At 42.2% G+C, this 24,348-nt stretch overlaps 1 pseudogene; it reads left to right on the plus strand.

Annotated features, from left to right (window-relative positions):
• Positions 1–24,348, plus strand: part of LOC117360406 — a 31,866-nt pseudogene that overhangs the window by 976 nt on the left and 6,542 nt on the right.

Genomic DNA, 24,348 nt, shown 5'->3' on the forward strand with positions numbered 1-24,348 from the left:
TAATGGAGGCACAATTTTCAAGTTGTGATTAATATTTTTATGGAGGGGGGTTGGTGATCACTGGGATAGTGTGTGTGGGTCTGTATTATGTGTTTGCAATGCTTATTTGGCCATTTTAGGTGAGTTTTTGTGACTTAGACCATGTTTTAAATGGTCAAAGTCACAACGTCCAAGTTCCGTCGATCCTGTGCTATATAACTTTTGGTTATACATGCAGTATGACTAAGTCTAAGCCTGCCCATGTCCCACCCAAATCCCACCCTCGACACTCCTCCTGAAATGCCCCATTTAGCTATGGTCATTCAGCGGCACTATGAAGGCCTAGGTCATTTAAAAATATGTCCAAAACCTGATTTTATTATCGGCACTTGGACGTCTGTCAATTAAGATCATCTAAGTGCCGACTTAGGCCGGTTTTTGGACATTTTTCTCTTTCGATTATGAGCCCCATAATGTCTGAAAAAGTTTTGAATGCCATAATCAATGAAATAAAAAGTAGCAAGTACTTTTCTATAATAGTGGATTCCACCTCTGATATTGCTCATACCGATCAGCTCACTTTGATAATTCGATATGTCCAGCAGCAGAGTGGCGAGTCTGTTGAGCAATTTCTAAAATTCATATCCCTTCATAGTCATACTTCTCAACATTTAGCAAAAACTGCCATATCAATGCTGAAAGAACTGGACATTGTTTGGGAGACTGTCGTGGCCAGAGCTACGATAATGCCAGCAACATGGCTGGCAAATATTCTGGACTTAAGGCACGGATTAAAGATGCAAATCCTCTGGCTGACTTTGTTCCATGCTCTGCACATTCTCTAAATTTTGTTGGCTCATGTGCTGCAGAATGTTGTCTGGAAGCCATTTCATTCTTCAGCTTTATGCAGAATCTCTACAATTTCTTCTCTGCTTCAATTCAGTGCTGGGAGATTCTCACATCCCATCTCCAAAACAGCAACCAAATCATGTACCAATCGGTTTGTGACCCCTTTGCGATCCGATTTTCCTCCGGCCCGATTCACTTACCTCTCTGCCGACCATCCTCTGATCCACACATGTAAATGAGGGGAACGGCATGCAAAGTAGGCAATGACACAATTCACTAATCAAAACCCTGCAACTCAGACTGGCCTGTCTTTAACTAGATGGTCAGCTAGAGCTGATGTGACAAGGGCTTTAAGATATGGCTACAAAGCCATTCGGGATGCAGTGGCGAATATAACTTTTGATAATGGGCATCTCAAAGTAGCTGAGTATGAGGCACATCAGTTAGGAGCCATAATGGACAGACTGGAAACTGCAATTATGACTGTCATGTGGGATGCTGTCTTGAAAAGAATCAACTCTACAAGCAAAGCTTTGCAACAGGTAGAATTGGATCTGTGCACAATTTCTGTTTTGTATGACTCACTAATTAACTTTGTTGAACAGGTGAGAAATAACTTTGAAACCTATGAAATAGAAGCAAAAAAAACCTAACAACTGAAAGTTATAGGGCGAGAGCCAAAGGAGTAGAATCAGGAAAAGAATGTTTGATGAGTCTGCAAATCCAGAAGTGAAGCGCTCAGGATGAGAAGCATTCATTATTGAAACACATTATGTCATCTGCGACTGTCTAGTGCAGGAACTCGTACGACGAAACAAAGCTTACAAAGAACTAGAGAAGAAATTTGGATTTCTGACACAGTTTAAGTATTTCAATATTTGTGAAGTTTGTGCAGCTGCAGATAATTTAAAGTTACACTACATATAGGACTTGGAGGAAGACTTTACAGATGAGCTCAATGTTTCAAAATGAAGATACATCAACAGTGACCATGTACAAGAAGCTTAGAGAGCTAGGCCTGAGGGCCACATTTCCAAATGTACTATAGGTACATGCCTTCGAATGTACTCAGCTATACCACTCTCTAACTGTTCAGGAGAGAGGTCATTTTCTTTGTTGAAACGTGTGAAGAATTATCTTTGATCAACAGTGAAGGACGAAGAACTAAATGCTTTACTAGTAATTGAGAACAAATTTACAGTCTCCTTGGATTTTGACGACATCATTGATGAGTTTGCCAGGAGAAAAGAAAGAAGAAAGTTACTGTAAAGTAATCCTAGGTCAGAAAAAAACACTCCACACATCATTACTTTTGTTAACAGTCCATCTCCAGAAACTCCTGGAAACTGCAGGGTGCTCAAAAAACACTCCTTGATTTTAAATGGTTACAAAATCAAAACTTATGTTTATAAGATGACAGTAAATACAAGTCCTAAAAAGCATGGTTAGCAAGATCTTACAAATCCCAGAGTTTACTAAAGTGAAATAATTAACATACTGGTATGCAAATGGGTGTGGAAGTTTAAAATGTCATTGTATTGGTTTATCATTATATGGTATTGTATATTTAACTTTCCTCTGTTTAGTGGGACATGTGAAATCAAGTGGAAATCCTACCTGATGATGAATCAAGGTTGTAGTATACTTTTATATACGTATGGAAAGGGTTCAGAGATAAAGTCCTGGGAAGTAGTTGGGAAGATAAGAAAGAGAGGATTTGTTCAGAGATGTTTGGGGGTTGCATAGAAGAAAAAACTGTACACTGGCACTGGTATGGTAATCTTAGTTGTTTGTTTTGAATTTTAAAATAAAAGAAAAAAAGAAATACAAATGGAAATAAAGAAGTAAAGATTCAAGTTTATTAAAATTTTTATTGCCTATCTTGATTTCTAGGTGATGTAAAATAAAAAAGGGGATATATATTTATAATAATCATTTAATAAAAAGTATAAAAACAAATTAAACAGGTAAATAAATGGGAACAGGGCAGGGGTGGGGCCCAGTGTACTTGTGTGCCTAGGGGCCCTCAAAGAATTAATCCTGCCCTGAATGTGTCCATGTTATATTTAATAAATTGTATACAGCAGAGGTTTGAACATATCTGCAAGGAAATACAGTACCACGTACAAAAGACACATTTCTAAAAGTGATTATATAGCTGGTGTTTGAATGGTGGGTAGAAGTGGGCATGGAAAGGCATTTTGGGCCTGATTCTATAAACAGTACCTACGAGCGCCTAATTCAACTTAGACACAAGTAGGCATCATAATGTTAGGTGATGGTTTATTAGGCCAGTGTTTTCCTGTTCTAATTTGCTGTTGCCTAAGTCAGACTGGGCTGACCAATCACAAACAAGCGACTGCTGAGGACCAGTCGCTCTCAAGCCTTCTGCCACCCTGCTCGCTGCCTTGTCAGCCCCAATCTCCTACTGCCCCGATCTCCTGCCTGATCTGAACTGCATCCCCTGGCTATAATGAAAGGAGCTGGCTGTTCCCCTGCAGCCCCGACTCGTACGCTGCCCCGACTCTCCCACTGTCCTGATCTCCTACCTGCCCCGATCGCCTGCTACCCTGATCGCCTGCCTGACCCAAACTGCATCCCCTGGTTATAATGAAAGGAGTTGTCTTTTCTCCTGCAGCCCCAACTCTCCCACTACACCAACTCTCCCGCTGCCCTGATCTCCTCTCTGCCCCGAACTCTTGCAGCCCCGACTCTCCCACTGCCCTGATCTCCTACCTGCCCCGATCGCCTGCTACCCTGATCGCCTGCCTGACCCAAACTGCATCCCCTGGTTATAATGAAAGGAGTTGTCTTTTCTCCTGCAGCACCAACTTTCCCGCTGCCCTGATCTCCTCTCTGCCCCGAACTCTTGCAGCCCCGACTCTCCCACTGCCCTGATCTCCTGCCTGCTCCAATCGCCTGCTACCCTGATCACCTGCCTGACCCAAACTGCATCCCCTGGTTATAATGAAAGGAGCTGTCTTTTCTCCTGCAGCCCCTGACTCTCCCACTGCCCTGATCTCCTGCCTGCCCCAATCGCCAGCCTGCCCCGACTCTCCCACCCTTCCCTACAGTGCAAGCCCATGGGTTAAAGCCATGGGCTCCAAAAAGTTGAAAAAAGAAAAATATTCTCTGCCAGGCCCTGAGGTCCAGCGCATGCGCAGACCATCTACAGATGGTCTGTGCATACGCTGGGTTCGCTATAGAGCGATCCAGGCAGGCAGTTGGGGCGTGATTCCGATCGCCCTCATTTGCATGAGGCGATTCATGAATCAGCCCCCCCGGACACGGATCGGATCCGATCCATGCATTTAGTGGGCAATACGCCTACCAAGTTTTATACAGTGGTGCCTCACACAACGGACGCCTCGCACAGCGCACGCTGCGCACAACGAACTTTATGTCTTGATTCGTACAACGAACTTCGTTTCACACAACGAAGTCGCCTGAGCTGCATCCTTCCGCGCAGGCACTGCGCTTAACTGCCCTTTCTCCGCCTGGCTCCCTCTTGCCCCCCCGACTCCCCGACACGATCGGGGCAAAAAGGAGCCCAAGCCCTCTTGCCCCGCCGATCCCCCAACTCCCCGACAATATCGGGCCAGGAGGGAGCCCAAGTCCTCCTGGCCACGGCGACCCCCTAACCCCACCCTGCACTACATTACGGGCAGGAGGGATCCCAGGCCCTCCTGCCCTCGACGCAAGCCCCCCCTCCCCCCAACGACCGCCCCCCCCAAGAACCTCCGACCGCCCCCCCAGCCGACCCGCGACCCCCCTGGCCGACCCCAACGACACCCCCAACCCCCTTCCCCGTACCTTTCTGTAGTTGGCCGGACAGACGGGAGCCCAACCCGCCTGTCCGGCAGGCAGCCAACGACGGAATGAGGCCGGATTGGCCCATCCGTCCCAAAGCTCCGCCTACTGGTGGGGCCTAAGGCGCCTGAGCCAATCAGAATAGGCCCGGGAGCCTTAGGTCCCTCCTGGGGGCGGGGCCTGAGGCACATGGGCCCAACCCGACCATGTGCCTCAGGCCCTGCCCCCAGGAGGGACCTAAGGCTCCCAGGCCTATTCTGATTGGCCCAGGCGCCTTAGGCCCCACCAGTAGGCGGAGCTTTGGGACGGATGGGCCAATCCGGCCTCATTCCGTCGTTGGCTGCCTGCCGGACAGGCGGGTTTGGCTCCCGTCTGTCCGGCCAACTACAGAAAGGTACGGGGAAGGGGGTTGGGGGTGTCGTGGGGGTCGGCCAGGGGGGTCGCGGGTCGGCTGGGGGGGCGGTCGGAGGTTCTTGGGGGGGGCGGTCATTGGGGGGAGGGGGGTTTGCGTCGAGGGCAGGAGGGCCTGGGATCCCTCCTGCCTGTAATGTAGTGCAGGGTGGGGTTAGGGGGTCGCCGTGGCCAGGAGGACTTGGGCTCCCTCCTGGCCCGATATTGTCGGGGAGTTGGGGAATCGGCGGGGCAAGAGGGCTTGGGCTCCCTTTTGCCCCGATCGTGTCGGGGAGTCGGGGGGGCAAGAGGGCTTGAGCTCCCTCTTGCCCCGATCGTGTCGGGGAGTCGGGGGGGGCAAGAGGGCTTGAGCTCCCTTTTGCCCCGATCGTGTCGGGGAGTCGGGGGGGCAAGAGGGCTTGAGCTCCCTCTTGCCCCGATCGTGTCGGGGAGTCGGGGGGGCAAGAGGGCTTGAGCTCCCTCTTGCCCCGATCGTGTCGGGGGTGCCAGGGACCACACGGAGTCACCCACCGTACCACCCGATTCGGGTAAGCGCAGGTATCGGTGGGTGGCTTATTTGCGGGGGGGTGCCTTATTTTACATTTTTTTTCTAAAAAGGGGGGGCTGTCTTATTTGATGGCCCTGCCTTATCATCGGGGAAACACGGTAGAAAAAAAAAAAAAATGAACAGTTAAGTCCCAGTTTTTGCCGCTGAGACTCTGCCCTCTCTCACTGTAAAATTAGACTCTACTTAGTCTGTCTTTAAATTTAAAAAATGTGTGTTGTTTTAAAAAACAATTATGTTTTTAGATGTATCTAAATAAAAATAATAACCAAAAATTTATCTTTTTTTATGTCATCTTAGCATATTTTATGCTACAGAACGAATTATTTTTTTTAACATGTATTGTTATGGGAAAACGCGTTTCACATAACGAACTTTTCGCATAACAAACTTGCTCCTGGAACGAATTAAGTTCGTTGTGTGAGGCACCACTGTATATAACTTCTATTTGATGCCAATTAGCATCAATTAACAGGTGTTAATTTCTGTTTATCTGCACCGGTTAATCCAATTAATCGATTAAGTTCTATGTGCATATTGGTTACATACACCAATGTGTGCACACAACCTTGGCTACCATATACAGCATTTGTGGGTAATTGTTTGAGAACAAACATTTTTTTTTAATACCAAACTTGATATCTTTTCTAACTGTAAAAAACAAAAACAAAATATTTTTCTATCTGCATATTTCAGATTTTTGCTGGCACCTGTTAATATATTTGCTAATTTATAATGTATTTGCTAATTTTAAGATACCAGACTTACAATGCACATAGAGCACACAATACACAGTCACAGCTGGCAGGGACAGGATCCAAGTCCCAGTCACCTTGCTCTAAAGTCATTGTAACTCTTCCATATGGTTGTTTTTCAATTTAGCCAGAGTTATCTCCACTGACACCAGCATGAACACACAAAGCCTCAACGGTGTGAGGTATTTACCCTAGAGTTGGGAGCAATATCTTGTCCTAGTAATGTCACCAGCTGTCTTCTAACATTTAACCATGCAAAAATGAATTTATTTGAAAAAAGAAAAAAAAAAAGTTACCTAAACAAAGTGAGTTCAGTTTGACCATCAGGCAAATCCATTAGATAGCCATAATGTGCTCAGCTGGAAATTTGTTGAAATAGCGTTTGATATATTCACTGTTGTTAGCCTCCATATAATGAAATATTTATTACAGTATGGAGAAGCAGGAATATTTTTAGCTGCATCTGAGTAACTTATCACCATGGCAACACCTTACCTTCCTGCACTGTTGTCGTTGCATAAAATGTTGTCACATTAATAATAAATAGTGCACATGTAACACATTTGACTGCTTATTGGCTTTAAGCCATAGATTATTCTTTGTTTAAATATCATTTCTTGTAATTTAATAGCTTAAGAATATTCAAAACTTCTGAAACATATTCAGCTTTATTTTGACCAGGTTAGCAAAAGATAGTTTGTGATCCATAACCACATCATCCATTATTTTCTCTCTGGTTCACACATAAGTAAAGGCAGAACCATATATGACTCAAAACCATGAGATATTATAGACAAAAACTATTGAAAGCTAGAGAGAGCTAAATACTGTATAGCAAAGATTGCATGATAACTATTGTTTAGCATATCTAAAGATACAGGAACTTTATTTAGATGCACATTTCTTTTCCAACTTGCTATCTTTGCATTAAAACGGTTTCTTATGAACTACTTCCAGTGGTTCTTGGCATACCTACAGGAGGTTCTTAAAGAAGAGGCCCAGGAGGGTTTATTTGCTTCTTTCTCAAAGGAAAGGACTTACACCGGGTTACTCCCTTGCTCAATGAGATCAGCCCACATTTGTGCAATCTAAAAGACTTTGAGGAACATTTGCAATATGCCATCTAAATCATGGAAGCATATCTGCATATTACCATCTTTCCAAACCACAAAATATATCTGAGGTTCCACATACTTCAGCAGCATTTCCAGTTTGTGGCTCTTCCGTTCAGACTGGCAACAATCCCAAGCACGTTCACCGAGGTTATAGTAACATAGTAACATAGTAGATGACGGCAGATAAAGACCCGAATGGTCCATCCAGTCTGCCCAACCTGATTTTATTTAAAATTTTTTTTTTTTTTTTTCTTCTTAGCTATTTCTGGGCAAGAATCCAAAGCTTTACCCGGTACTATGCTTGGGTTCCACCTGCCGAAATCTCTGTTAAGATTTACTCCAGCCCATCTACACCCTCCCAGCCATTGAAGCCCTCCCCTGCCCATCCTCTACCAAACGGCCATACACAGACACAGACCGTGCAAGTCTGCCCAGTAACTGGCCTTAGTTCAATATTTAATATTATTTTCTGATTCTAAATCTTCTGTGTTCATCCCACACTTCTTTGAACTCAGTCACAGTTTTACTCTCCACCACCTCTCTCGGGAGCGCATTCCAGGCATTCACTACCCTCTCCGTAAAGTAGAATTTCCTAACATTGCCCCTGAATCTACCACCCCTCAACCTCAAATTATGTCCTCTGGTTTTACCATTTTCCTTTCTCTGGAAAAGATTTTGTTCTACGTTAATACCCTTTAAGTATTTGAACGTCTGAATCATATCTCCCCTGTCTCTCCTTTCCTCTAGGGTATACATATTCAGGGCTTCCAGTCTCTCCTCATACGTCTTCTGGCGCAAGCCTCCTATCAATTTCGTCGCCCTCCTCTGGACCGCCTCAAGTCTTCTTACGTCTTTCGCCAGATACGGTCTCCAAAACTGAACACAATACTCCAAGTGGGGCCTCACCAATGACCTGTACAGGGGCATCAACACCTTCTTCCTTCTACTGACTACGCCTCTCTTTATACAGCCCAGAATCCTTCTGGCAGCAGCCACTGCCTTGTCACACTGTTTTTTCGCCTTTAGATCTTCGGACACTATCACCCCAAGGTCCCTCTCCCCGTCCGTGCATATCAGCTTCTCTCCTCCCAGCATATACGGTTCCTTCCTATTATTAATCCCCAAATGCATTACTCTGCATTTCTTTGCATTGAATTTTAGTTGCCAGGCAATAGACCATTCCTCTAACTTTTGCAGATCCTTTTTCATATTCTCCACTCCCTCTTCGGTGTCTACTCTGTTACAAATCTTGGTATCATCTGCAAAAAGGCACACTTTTCCTTCTAACCCTTCAGCAATGTCACTTACATACATATTGAACAGGATTGGCCCCAGCACCGAACCCTGAGGGACTCCCCTAGTCAACTTTCCTTCCTTCGAGCAAATTCCATTAACCACCACCCTCTGGCGTCTGTCCGACAGCCAATTTCTGACCCAGTTCACCACTTTGGGTCCTAACTTCAGCCCTTCAAGTTTGTTCAACAGCCTCCTATGAGGAACTGTATCAAAGGCTTTGCTGAAATCCAAGTAAATTACATCTAGCATATGTCCTCGATCCAGCTCTCTGGTTACCCAATCAAAAAATTCAATCAGGTTCGTTTGGCACGATTTACCTTTTGTAAAGCCATGTTGCCTCGGATCCTGTAACCCATTAGATTCAAGGAAATACACTATCCTTTCTTTCAGCAACACTTCCATTATTTTTCCAACAACTGAAGTGAGGCTCACCGGCCTGTAGTTTCCTGCTTCATCCCTGTGACCACTTTTATGAATAGGGACCACATCCGCTCTCCTCCAATCCCCAGGAATCACTCCCGTCTCCAGAGATTTGTTGAACAAGTCTTTAATAGGACTCGCCAGAACCTCTCTGAGCTCCCTTAGTATCCTGGGATGGATCCCGTCTGGTCCCATCGCTTTGTCCACCTTCAGTTTTTCAAGTTGCTCATAAACACCCTCCTCCATGAACGGCGCAGAATCTACTCCATTTTCTCGTGTAACTTTGCCAGACAATCTCGGTCCTTCTCCAGGATTTTCTTCTGTGAACACAGAACAGAAGTATTTGTTTAGCACATTTGCTTTCTCCTCATCACTCTCCACATATTTGTTCCCAGCATCTTTTAGCCTAGCAATTCCATTTTTTATCTTCCTCCTTTAACTAATATATCTGAAAAAATATTTTATCTCCCTTTTTTACATTTTTAGCCATTTGTTCTTCCGCCTGTGCCTTCGCCAAACGTATCTCTCTCTTGGCTTCTTTCAGTTTCACCCTGTAGTCCTTTCTGCTCTCCTCTTCTTGGGTTTTTTTATATTTCATGAATGCCAACTCTTTCGCCTTTATTTTCTCAGCCACTAGGTTGGAGAACCATATCGGCTTCCTTTTTCTCTTGTTTTTATTGATTTTCTTCACATAAAGGTCCGTAGCCATTTTTATCGCTCCTTTCAGCTTAGACCACTGTCTTTCCACTTCTCTTATGTCCTCCCATCCTAACAGCTCTTTCTTCAGGTACTTTCCCATTGCATTAAAGTCCGTACGTTTGAAATCTAGGACTTTAAGTATCGTGCGGCCGCTCTCCACTTTAGCCGTTATATCAAACTAAACCGTTTGATGATCGCTACTACCCAGGTGAGCACCCACTCGAACATTAGAGATACTCTCTCCATTTGTGAGGACCAGATCCAATATCGCTTTTTCCCTTGTGGGTTCCATCACCATTTGTCTGAGCAGAGCCTCTTGAAAGGCATCCACAATCTCCCTACTTCTTTCCGATTCCGCAGACGGAACATTCCAGTCCGCATCTGGCAGGTTGAAATCTCCCAACAGCAGAACCTCCTCTTTCCTTCCAAACTTTTGGATATCCACAATCAGATCCTTATCAATTTTCTGCGATTGAGTCGGAGGTCTGTAGACTACACCCACGTAGATAGAAGTTCCATCTTCTCTTTTCAGAGCAATCCATATCGCTTCTTCCTCTCCCCAGGTCCCTTGCATTTCGGTCGCTTGGATATTGATCTTTACATAGAGAGCTACTCCTCCACCTTTATAACCATCTCTGTCCTTCCTAAAAAGATTATATCCCGGTATGTTTGCATCCCATCCATGTGATTCACTGAACCATGTCTCTGTGATAGCAACAATATCTAGATCTGCCTCTAATATCAGGGCTTGCAGATCATGAACTTTGTTGCTTAGACTGCGAGCATTTGTGATCATCGCTTTCCAGCTATTTTTCAGCGATAATCTCCTTTTTTGTATGGATTTTTGTGTCGTTTCACTTTCCGTTGCAATACTAAGAAATGAGTTGCTGATATTGCTTATGTTGCAGCTTTTACTACTATCACATCTTTTCTTTTGCCGGGGGTGGTCTCTATAATTGTCCTTCGTACATACACCACCCCCACCTTCTAGTTTAAATGCCTAGAAAAATATTGTCTAAATTTCTCTGCAAGGTTTTTTTTCCTGCTGTAATAATATGTAGCCCATCAGTGCAATATAGCTTCTTGTCCTTCCATGTATTTCCCCATCCTCCTATGTACCTGAAGCCTTCTTGATGACACCAGGCTCTGAGTCATCTATTAAAGTCCTCTGTGTTTTTCACTCTTTGCTCTCCTTTTCCACATGCAGGCAGTATCTCAGAAAAAGCTAAAGTCTTTACAAAAGGTTTCAAGCCCTCACCAAGCTCCCGAAAAGCTTTCTGTGCTGCAAGTGTGGAGTTGTTGGCCAGGTCATTTGTTCCCAGATGGATAACAACATACGTGTTAAAATCCTTAGTTTCTTCCTTAATTATAGTCAGTATTTGCCTGGAACTCCTGGTAGCTGAGGATCCTGGAAGACATTTCACTATTTTGGTCTCCTCGCCCTGTGTTCCAAGGTTAATGCTTCTGATGATGGAATCCCCCAACAATAATAGTTTTCTGTTTTTGGCTTTTCTATTTGTACTTAGGGTGCGCTTGTTCTCTTGAGTTACCTTCATTGGTTCCAGTCCCACCTCCCTTCTGTTTTCCTGAGTATCGCAGTGCACTAGTGGAGCGAAGGAATTCTGTAGAGGTAATATTAGTGAAGGTGGATGTTTCTGTGTTACATGTCGCAGTCTTCCTGAGCCTACTGTGACCCATTTATTCCTGGGCTGTTTTATTCTTTGAGGTAGAGGTGGTAAGTTGGTATGATTTTGTGGAGTGATGGAAGCTGCTTTAATTGTATTCAATTCCTGTTTAAGTTTGCAGAGCTCCTCCTTAATACTGGCAAGTTGAAGACAGATGGGGCAAGCCTTAAGCCTCCATATAGTATGTCTTGGAATTAAAGCACCACAGTGATTGCATAGAATAAAGGTCATCTTGATTGGTTGTGAAGTGACTTGATTTGAGTAGTCCTGATTATATGGGTCTCTATATATGAATAGTGGGGTTGGTGGGACTATAAGTAAGACTACTAGTAAGGCAGAAATATAGGCTCTATACTACCTAAAACACAGTATTTTAAACAAAACTGCAGGTTCTATCAGTGCTACCCTAAAACACAGGATTTATAACAGGATTTTCCCTACTTTAGTCACCCTGAGCCACAGGCACCAGAAATATAGGCTCTATACCACCTAAAACACAGTATTTTAAACAAAAATGCAGGAAGAGGAAATAAGATTTAACAGAGGAAAGAGAAGGATTTTTTTGTGCTTTTTTATATTTTTTTTAGTAAGAAACAGGGAGGAGAAGAGAAATTAAGCAGATATAATGCTGAAAACCAGTCAAAAGAGCAGAAAATGAAATGCTGAGTAACTTAGCTTTTAGATGTTTACAGGGCAGCCTTGTTTACAGCAATGTCATGTTATGCCATGTTATGATGGTGGTTGCAGCTCACCTCTGGAAGACAAGAATCCAAGTACACCCCTACCTGGAGAATTGGCTGGTCAGAGGCCCATCTAGGCAGGAGTACGGGCTGGCAGTATATCAAATGATAGAATTACTCCAGCATCTGGCCTGGATTGCCACTGTAACAGTGACTGAACGAGCCGTCTTTGAACGAGCTGTCTCCATGTGGAAACGGGGGACCTTCAGAAAGGCATTTAACAATTTGAGATCCAAGATGGGCCTCCAATCATCTGTGCCTTTTGTGGACATGATGAAGTATCTGGAATATCTGCCTGAGCCTGAGTTGTCACCAGAAATAGGTTCTATGTCCAGAAGTCTGACTTGGACCTTGACCTTCTTCTTCGGTCATCTAGCCAGAAAGTCTAGGAACAAATCCATAGGAGGGTGATAAAACTTGATCTAGTCACCTACTTGGATGATATCCAGCATCCACTGGTCTAAGGAAATTTTCTCCCACTCCTTCCTAAATGCCATAAGCCATTCCCCAATGTGTGGGGGGCACAGCCATCAATTTGGCATCATTGGGCTTTTTAGAGGATGAATTAAGATGAGCACCAGAGGACTGTTGGCATCTGGAGCTGCTGAATCGCTGTCTGTAACCCTGGAGGGACCTTTGAACATAGGGACCTGGGTCGTATTACTGAGAACAGCAGGATGACTCCCGCCAGGGGGTCAGTACAGTCTATTTTATGGCATAGACTTAGGGCAGTGATTGGCCACACTGACCATAAGATCATTAAGATCTTTACCAAAAAAGCATCTGTTCTTTAAAAGGGAGCCTGCTTAAGGTTGCCTTGGACAATAAGTTATCTGCCCACTGCCGGACTCAGAGCATCCTGTAAGCTGAGAATTCATAAGCCAACACCTTGCTCATGACCCTAATAAGGTTGTATAGGACTTCTGCCATGTAAATTTAAGGAGGAATTATGGCTTGATTTACTAAACAAATCGATCATGTACTGATCGGTTTGCGACCCCTTTGCAACCCTAATTTACTCTTGCCTGATTCACTTACTTCTCTGCCGATCCGATTCTGATCCGTGCATGCAAATGAGGGGAACAGCATGCAAAGTAGGCAGGGACATGATTCACAAAACAAATTTTGTAATCTGACTGGGCTGGACGATCAACTCAAGAAGCAACTGCTGGGGACCAGTAACAAACGTCCTTTCCAACTCTCAGCTCCATTGCCGTCCTGCTCTCTGCCCTGCTCTCTGCACGCCCTGCTCTCTGCTGCCCCGAATCTCTCCTGCCTGCCACCCCAATGTTCTGGCCAAAATCTGTCCTGCCTGATCTGCCCCAAATATCTCCTGCCTGCCGCCCCAATGATTTGCCCCAAATCTGTCCTGCATGCTCTGCCCCAAATCTCTCCTGCCTGTTGCCCTAATGCTCTGCCCCGAATCTGTCCTGCCTGTCACCCCGATGCTCTGCCCCGAATCTGTCCTACCTGCTCTGCCCCGAATCTCTCCTGCCTTCCGCCCCGATGCTCTGCTCCAAATCTGTCCTGCGTGCTCTGCCCTGAATCTCTCCTGCCTGCCACTCCAAATCTCTCCTGCCCTTCCCCGCACCGCGAGCCCATGGTTTTAACCCGCGGGTTTAAAGTGGGTTAAAACCACAGGCTCGCAGGCTACTAAAAGTAAAGTAAAAGTTTTTTTAAAAAGTTGCGGCTCAGACGGGTCTTAGATGCTTGCATTGGGATCGCACATGCGTCGGGATCGCACACTAGCGATCCGTGTTGGCGGATAGGGGCGTTCCTCCGATCGCCCCCATTTGAATATCGCCGATTTGTGAATCCATCGTTCCTGCCCGGACCGGACACAGATCGGTCACGATTGGGCAGGTTAGTGAATCTAACTTTTAGTAGGCATCTTTAGCGTTTAGCGCGTGCTAATGTGATTAGCACGTGCTAACGTGGTAACACCATTTGATGAATTTCTCCCTTAGCCCTATATTTTTTAAGGTGCTTCAATGAGCCAAATCCATGTCAATTAATGCATATCACTAAATGGAAAATTGTCCATACTGCTTTGGAAGAACCTTCTATCCATTTTATTTTATTAATTTAAACATACCTTAGGGCAGTGGTCTCAAACTCAAACCATTTGCAGGGCCACATTTTGGATATGTAGGTACTTGGAGGGCTGCAGAAAAATAGTTAATGTCTTATTAAAGAAATGACAATTTTGCATGAGGTAAAACTCTTTATAGTTTATAAATCTTTCCTTTAACTGTTAAAGGGATCAGGTTGCCCAGTTGCAGTTGCCCAGATTGTTCGGGTACTAGACCGCGGGCCGCAAAATAGCAGCCGGGAGACCGCTTGCGGCCCATGGGCCGTGAGTTTGAGACTGCTGCCTTAGGGAATACCTCCTAACAATCTGAATAACTATGCTATTTTTAGAACTCCATATCTAATTTTACTCACAAATTTTTTGTTCACAGGTTAAAAAAAAACAAAAAAACATTTTTAAGATTACCTTCTTCCGGTTTATCGTCAAACTATAGTTACTTAGAATAGTAATTTTCAAATTATTGTCTGCTTCCTGAGTATTTTGTCTTCATGATTCAGGCAATCTTGATAGCATTGGAGGGTTAAAGGCTTCATGTTACTCTACTGAAGTGCAGCATCAGAGCAAAGTGATAAATATTATATTAGACAGCTACTACCGCAGTTACCTGGCCATCTGTTACTGAAGCAATATAAATCAGTCTAAGTTTTGTTTCCTCCAAGTGCTGATATGAGTTTAACCAAATAAACCAAATAAATGTCTAGAAAGCATATCTTAGTGACATATATCCCTGAGATTATGAGTTAAGTGTAACTGCAGGCTTGAATTCAATGAGGCTATTTTCTTAGCAAAGTTTCAAAGCAGTGTCTTTCCAGACAGGCCTTCACCAGAAATAATGGCTTGATTCATTCCCACTGCCAATGTAGACATATTTCTAGAAAAAAAAAAAAATTAGCACAGCAGATGAATAAAACTATTTACATCCTATGTTTGGAAGAGGCTGTTACGAATCTTATTGCACATTAGAGAGGTCAAATAAACTGAAGAGCTTTTTTGGAAAAACATGGGATGCAGGGATGGATAATTATGGCTTTATCTTCTTCAAAAATGAGAAGGACTGAAGAAACAAACAAACTAATATATACACCCAATGTTCCAGAGTGTTAAGTGAATATATTAGTTTAATTTTGGCTTTATATATTGTTATAGGGTTAGAATTATCCATCTAAAAGGATGGTAGGATTTTGGACATTCTGGTGGTGGTGCCATTTAGAGGTGTAACTTATATCTAGGGCCCTTTTTTGCTAAAGTGCAGTAATATTTGCACTTTCTATATTTATACAGCAAAACTTAACATGCAGTTAATATAAAGCCTGTATGGTAAATTCTCATCTGCCCTACATTTATCACACAGAGCTGTCATTTATTGCAGTGCAGGCACCACATTATATGTGCTATCCTCCTATGACATACAACACCATGTAGGCCCCCTTAAGATTTAGATGCACTGGAGAGAAAATGACCAGAACAATTGTACATTTCTTTATAAAATCTTATATATGTCATGATCCCAAAAAAAGGACCAAGTCATAGAAATTGAGTTATTCAGCTGGCTAAGCAATCAAGAAGATGCTGATTCAAATGCAACAAACCACATCTTTCTATCATTTAATTTGCCAGAAATATACCAATTCAATTAACAAATTGTTCTATCTGATAAATAGAACCCAATTGACATTGTTGCCTCATTTCTCAGGTAAGCATGCACTAAGGCTTGGTACCTTTTCTTAGATTGCAACACAGTATCTAATGGATTTAATTATTTTTATTAACAGGCATAGCAGATCATAATTTTCGAAGACAATTGCATCTTTGTTGTCCATCTCCAAAGTCAATTAATTTGTTTAATCGTGCTATTGGTCATAGGAATGTAGGATAACATAGAAACATGATGGCAGATAAAAGCCAGATAGGCCATTCAGTCTGCCCATCCACAGCATCTATTATCTCCTCCTCTCTTTAAGAGATTCCATGTTCATGTCCCATACTTTCTTAAATTCAGACACAGTCTGCAAGCCCTGATGTTAGAGGCAGATCTAGATATTGTCGCTATCACAGAGACATGGTTCAGTGAATCACATGGATGGGATGCAAACATACCGGGATATAATCTTTTTAGGAAGGACAGAGATGGTCAAAAAGATGGAATAGTAGCTCTCTATGTAAAGATCAATATCCAAGCGACCGAAATGCAAGCAACCTGGGGAGAGGAAGAAGCGATATGGATCGCTCTGAAAAGAGACAATGGAACTTCTATCTACGTGGGTATAGTCTACAGACCTCCGACTCAATCGCAGCAAATTGCTAAGGATATGATTGTAGATATCCAAAAGTTTAGAAGGAAAGAGGAGGTGCTGCTGTTGGGAGATTTCAACCTCCTGGATGCGGACTAGAATGTTCTGTCTGCGGAATTGGAAAGAAGTAAGGAGATTGTGGATGCCTTTCAAGAGGCTCTGCTCAGACAAATTGTGACGGAATCCACGAGGGAAAAAGCGATATTGGATCTGGTCCTCATAAATGGAGAAAGTATCTCTAATGTTCGAATGGGTGCTCACCTGGGAAGTAGTGATCATCAAATGGTTTGGTTTGATATAACGGCTACAGTGGAGAGAAGCCGCACAATACTTAAAGACCTAGATTTCAAACCTACAGACTTTAATGAAATGGGAGAGTATCTGAAGAAAGAGCTGTTAGGATAGGAGGACATAAGAGAAGTGGAAAGACATTGGTCTAAGCTGAAAGGAGTGATAAAAATGGCTAATGACCTTTATGTGAAGAAAATAAATAAAAACAAGAGAAAAAGGAAGCCGATATGGTTGTCCAAACTAGTGGCGGAGAAAATAAAGGCAAACGAGTTGGCGTTCGTGAAATATAAAAAAACCCAAGAAGAGGAGTGCAGAAAGGACTACAGGGTGAAACTGAAAGAAGCCAAGAGAGAGATACATCTGGCGAAAGCACAGACGGAAGAACAAATGGCTAAAAATGTAAAAAAGAGAGACAAATTTTTTTTTTGATATATTAGTGAAAGGAGGAAGATGAAAAATAGAATTGCTAAACTAAAAAGATGCTGGGAACCAATATGTGGAGAGTGATGAGGAAAAAGCAAATGTGCTAAACAAATACTTCTGTTCTGTGTTCACAGAAGAAAATCCTGGAGAAGGACCGAGATTGTCTGACAAAGTTACACGAGAAAATGGAGTAGATTCTGTGCTGTTCATGGAGGAGAGTGTTTATGAGCAACTTGAAAAACTGAAGGTGGACAAAGCAATGGGAGCAGACGGGATCCATCCCAGGATATTGAGGGAGCTCAGAGAGGTTCTGGCGGGTCCTATTAAAGACTTGTTCAACAAATCTCTGAAGACGGGAGTGGTTCCCGTGGACTGGAGGAGAGCGGATGTGGTCCCTATTCACAAAAGTGGTCAGAGGGATGAAGCGGGAAACTACAGGCTGGTGAGCCTCACTTCAGTTGTTGGAAAACTAATGGAAGTGTTGCTGAAAGAAAGGATAGTGTACTTCCTTGAATCTAATGGGTTACAGGATCTGAAGCAACATGGCTTTACAAAAGGTAAATCATGCCAAATGGACCTGATTAAATTTTTTGATTGGGTGACTGGAGAGCTGGATCGAGGACATATGCTAGATGGAGGCTGTTGAACAAACTTGAAGGGCTGAAATTAGGACCCAAAGTAGTGAACTGAGTTAGAAACTGATTGTCGGACAGATGTCAGAGGGTGGTGGTTAATGGAAGTCACTCGGAGGAAGGAAAGGTGAGTAGGGGAGTCCCTCAGGGTTCGGTGCTGGGGCCAATCCTGTTCAATTTGTTTGTGAATGGCATTGCTGAAGGGTTAGAAGGAAAAGTGTGCCTTTTTGCAGATGACACCAAGATTTGTAACAGAGTAGACACCAAAGAGGGAGTGGAAAATATGAAAAAGGATCTTCAAAAGTTAGAGTAATGGTCTAATGCCTGGCAACTAAAATTCAATGCAAAGAAATGCAGAGTAATGCCTTATCTTTATCAGCTTCTACATATTCCTTCCCTTCACCTTTGAGTCTCACAATGCCACTTTTGCACTTCTTCTTCTCACTAATTTATTTAAAAAGTGCCTGCATTCTTAATAAATGCATAAACCCTAGTTGACTAGTGAAGAAAGCCTAACATTTATCAACACATAACCCCACCATCACCACCACACAAGCACAAATTTTCCCATGCACACATTCTAGAAGATTATTGTCTCCTTGTTTGGGAATTTACTTGCTCATACTAATACAATACTGGTTACTTCAATGGTGAATGCCATCTTCCCATTACTTAAAATAATCCACTCTTCCAATGTTTGAATGCCCTGACTATTCACAATATTTTTTATAGAGAACTAAACAAGGAAAGGTGGGGGCAATGAAAAGGTAGTATCATCTGCTCCACATAAGGGTACCAACATCATTCTGAAGAGGGTCTTCATCTGAAACACAGGAATAAAAAGGGAATGCACTTGAGAAATTCTCTAAATACAGATATTATTTGAAGTATGATGTTCAGTTATGCATCTACATAAAGTAATTTTATAAGGGATTGAATAGTTTAGAGGACATGTATATGCCTACTCACGTGCTATTTTATAAACACTAGTGATGAGCAAGCAAACAATTTTTGTTGTGTTTACTGTACAACACACATAGAAAGGGAATCCAAATATACAGCAAAACACAATAACACCCCAAAAGAAGTGTAAAGGCCTGCAGAACTGGGACAAATACTTCTTTATTTGAAATGAAAAACCCAACACTGCCAATGTTTTGGCTCTTGGCCTGCCTCAGGAGTCTTTTTAATTATCACGCAATTTTCTTTTTTGGAATTGCTCGTCCCAATTTCAAATTAAACTGCTTCCAGCGACCCACAGCAACAAATATTTACCGCAGTCTCTATTCAATCAGTACTGTCGCCATGGGTCGCTGGAAGCAGTTTAATCTGAAATTGGGACGAGTAATTCCAAAAAAGAAAATTGCATGATAATTGAAAAGACCCATGAGGCAGGCCAAGAGCCAAAATACTGTCAGTGTCGGGTCTTTCATTTCAAATAAAGAAGTATTTGTCCCAGTTCTGCAGGCATTTAGGTGCAAAACTGTTTAATGGTCAAAAGCACAATCAAAAACCACAATAACAATAAGACGACATAGACCAAATTTTCAAAAAACATAAAAACCACCCCCTCCACCCACCCAAAATAAAAAAATAAAGAGGCATGGTGCAGCAGGAGAGCAAATGTCACAGACAGTACAAAAAAAATGGCAACTGCACAGTCAAATATTCAGTACATGGCTACGAGTATATCCGGTCAAAGAGCCATGACTTAACGGAATCCATCTCAGGAATGTCACAATGTTCCATCTTCAATTGACAAATCATCAATGATCTCCATTGCGACAAGGTAGGAGGATGTGCATCCATTCAGTGGACTAGAATAGACTTCTTTCCCAACAATAATGCACACTTCAAAAAAGTACGTAGGCCTCTCGGAACAGGATGAGCCAAGGCTAAAGTAGTGAAAAGCATCTTTGGAAGAGGCAAACAACGAGTATTCCAAAGCTGACAATGTGATGATGAAGAATCTTCCAAAATCGCAAAACAACAGGGCAAGAATAAAACATATGCCCCAAAGTTGCATTTACTCCTCCACATTTAGGACAACAGGAACCTGAATGAAGAGCAGCATGATATGCCCTGGCAGGGGAAATGTAAACACGCATAAGTAGTTTATATTGCAATTCAATCAAGGGAATTGAAGTCCAAGACTGCTTAAAAGACTTCAAGGTGCCTTGTAGCGATTCTGCAGAAATAGAGAGTCCCCAAATCAATAGACCAGCGCTTACTCAAAGAAACAAAATCAAAACCAGGGGCCTCTTCCAACAAAAATTTATGATGGAAGCGCAGAGGAATTATAGACTGCGCCTCCAAACAATAGGCATCCTTCAAGGAGTCAAAAACGGTCTTAGTTAAGGTTGCAGGTGGTAAGGTACGTACATAATGTTGCAACTGCAAATAGGGAAATACATTATTAGGCATGAGCCCAAACTTCTGGACCAAGTTTTGATATGAACGCATCTGTCCAGCTGAGGTGAGTATATGGTGTAAATATACCAGTCCTTTATCTGACCAAGAGTCAAATAAGGACGTCTCCATCCCAGGATGAAATTGCGGGTTACCCCTGATCATTAATAAAGGGGAGCTGACTGAAGAAAAGTTCAAATATGCACAAGTCCACTGCCAAGCTTTACAAACTGAATAGTAAACAGGGTAGCTAGACAACACAAAATGCAAACGCTGTTCCGGAGCATGCAAAAGTGTACTGACAGTATAAGGATCAAGAAGGTCCAATTCCACTTTAGTATAAGAAAAGTAGGATGTCCCTCGATACTAATCATTTAAATGATGCAATTGGCAGGCAATAGCAAAATTATGAATATTAAGCAGTCCCAATCCTCCCTTATCCCGAGGCATAGTAAGAGTCACGTAAGAAATACAAACACGTATGCCCACTCACAGAAATCGCTGTACTGCCCTACGGAGTCGAAGATGATAATCAGCAGAGCACAGTAATGGCAGCATTTGAAAAAAATGTAACCATTGGAGTACTACAATCATATTATATAAAGCTATACCCCCATCAAAGAGAGGGGGAAAGATTGCCACACACGTAACTTAATTTCAGTAGTCTGAAGCAACAGCTCCAAGTTAAGCGAAGACAAAGCAACAAGTCCCCGGAGAGCCAAATTTGCAGGCATTTATTTATTTATTTTTATACCACTTATATCCTAAGTGGTTTACATTCAGGTACTTTATCATATTTCCCTATCTGTCCCGGCGGGCTCAAACTCTGTCTAGTGTACCTGGGGCAATGAGGTATTAAGTGACTTGCCCAGAGTCACAAGGAACAGCGAGGGATTTGAACCCACAGCCTCAGGGTGCTGAGACTGTAGCTCTAACCCTGTGCCACACACTTCTTTTTGGGTGTTGTTGTGTTTACTGTGTCATGTGCAGGTTTTTTTTTTCTAATTGTGTTTAGTTACAAATTTTGTTTATTTTTGTTTTTATAGATGTTCATATCAAAAACATTTGGTTAATTATGGGCCGACTGCAGCTGCTGCCTAAACAAAAAAAAAATCAACTTCTGGCAGACTCTTCCAACCACTACCACCACTACCACACAACTTGAGTATGCATTGACAGTCTTTATGCTCTCAAGAGAATTCACTCAACTAGTCCTAACTCTTTCCAATCCCCCTCAGTATCAGCATTAGGCAATGTAGTACCTTCTCTCCACCCGATGTGTCAGTACCCCATCTCTGAAAAGGCAGGGCATTGTATGTGGCATATTACCAGGCCAGAAGTAATCCCTTTCACTTTCAACCCCATTGCCAACTTTGATTGGCAGCAAAGAAGTGCTTTTGTATGGTATCAAATGCTTTGCAGCTGGTACTAAGGGATTCCCTAGGCTTGGGGGAAGAAGGAAAGTGGCAGTACTATCTTGAAGCTACTAATTAAGATGATCTGAAAAAATTATTTCCAATTGAATTTGAAGGCTCTTCATTAACTGTGTCAACTGCAGGAAGCAATAGGGTTTTTTACATAGCACATCTCTGTCTGTTAGACTTATCATTCATTTTTCTAGATTTGTGAGCCTAATTAAGGTGCCTAGAGCTTTAATTCAATGCTCTGTTGTGAATTTTTATTTCTTTTCCTTAATCTGCTCCTGTAGGCACCCAATTTTTAGGCCCCCTTTTATCAAGCCACGGGTAGAGATCATTTTAGTGCTGGCTGGTGAGGTAAATACTCCGAAGCTTATTTAATTCCTATGAGCATCAGAGCATTTACCCCACCGGCCAGTGCTAAAATACTTTACCACAGCTTGATAAAAGGGTGTCTTTGTTTCCTAAATTTAGATTACTGAAATTTTGAGCCTAAATTTAGCACTCAACCCTAGTGAACTTGAGCCTTACCACTCAAAATTAGGAGCATAAACCCTTTGAATATTGACCCCTCTAATTTTGAAAACAGCAGAGATTTTTTTAAGAGCCAGTTTTATATTTTGAGTGCAGTGTAGTAATTAGTTGGAACTATGATTTTGGTATTAATGTAGTCATGAGAAATCATTCTGCAGTGACTCTGCAATAGCTTAATAGATGGATTTGTATTCAGGTAGTAACATCCAAAATCAAGCACAGAACTGTTGTACTTTTTAAACCAATTATAAGCTGTTTAAAATAGATATGCCTATGCAATGTGATTACAGGACTATTTACAGTAACATTAACAAGTAAAAAAGCATAGTGATCATCCTTTAAATCATAAACCAAGAATTACATCTCAAGTGTGTGATTAATGTGTAATGCAAAAATTAAATTCTTTTCCCTTGATATATGTAATAGAGTAATATTGAAATAGCACAATTATCTTCTAGGTTAATTAATAATTTTAATCATAAACCATATTACCTTCATTTCATAGAAATAAGCACTAGCTATTGATTAATCCATGATTGTGTTGCTCAAAGTACAAAATAATACATATTTATATGCTTCCAGTTAATTAAAACTTTTTTTTAGTGTCTCAATAAAAATGTGACAAATAGCAAATGAAGCAATTAATTAAATATCTAGCTCAGTGAGGTTTAGAGAAAACTGTATGGTAGGTTGTTTAAGATAACTTGGAGTAAATTAATATTTGGTTCAAGATGATTGATAAAAATATTGTTGGAATGCTGGGGTGCAAAGGCAGATACTTACTGGAACTGTTAGGAAAAGGACGTGATTGTGCTTTTGTGTAGGCCACAGGTGTCAAAGTCCCTCCTCAAGGGCCGCTATCCAGTCACGTTTTCAGGATTTCCTCAATGAATATGCATGAGATCTATTTGCATGTACTGCTTTCATTGTATGCTAATTGATCTCATGCATATTCATTGGGGAAATCCTTAAAACCTGACTGGATTGTGGCCCTCGAGGAGGGACTTTGCCACCCCTGGTGTAGGCCATTGGTGAGATCTCAGCTGGAATATTTTATCCAATTCTGAAGGCTATGCCTCTGAAAAGAAATAAGTTGTAGATAGTACAGAGGAGTGTTACCATAATGTTGAAGGTTCTGTAACAAAAATTCCATGAGATGATCCAAAAGGATTTCAATACATATACCCTGTGGCCTTGGTTTTTATTCTAAATCCTCAAGGGCCACCAATAAATCAAGTATTCAGGATTTTCATAATAAATATGTATGGCAAAGATTTTCATGCTAATAACCTCCATTGTATGCAAATCTCTTTCATGCATATTCATTAAGGGTATGCTGAAAACCAGATTTATTAATGGCTCTCAAGGATTGGAAAGAAGGTCAAGGCTCTAGAGGAAAGATGAGTTAGAGGGTAATCTTTGACTTCTCTCGCTCTTTCTCTGCTCACATCCAACAAACCCCTAAAATCTGTCACTTCCTCCTTTATAAAATTACTAAAATCTGACCTTTCCTCTCCAAGCACACTACCAAAACCCATATCCTTGCATACATACATATATTTGAAAGAAGCTTGTTTCAATCAAAAGTGCTGGCAAGCGTGTGAACAGTACCAAGTAAGTTTTTCAGAGATAACAGTTCAAAGACATCGCTCATTTGACTCCTCCCTTTTTGAAGTGAATGAAACCACTGACATCATCACCAAGGAATTTATCAGAATCATCCAAGGGCTGGATGTTAATGGACTGACTGGATCAATGGAGAAATGCCCACCACTCAATCTCCCGATTGAGGCCAAGTGGTGCAATAGTCTCCCATCTGAAAATCACTCCTGTTCTTTTTGTCAAGGACATGCCAGAAGGTTTACTCCCTGTGGTAAATCAATGGATTCTAAAACCACATAACGAAGATCTGAAACACTTAAATTTATGCTTGTAACTTGTAATTGATGTTAATT

Source organism: Geotrypetes seraphini, chromosome 5, assembly GCF_902459505.1.
Source record: "Geotrypetes seraphini chromosome 5, aGeoSer1.1, whole genome shotgun sequence".
In the NCBI taxonomy this organism is placed as follows: Eukaryota; Metazoa; Chordata; class Amphibia; order Gymnophiona; family Dermophiidae; genus Geotrypetes; species Geotrypetes seraphini.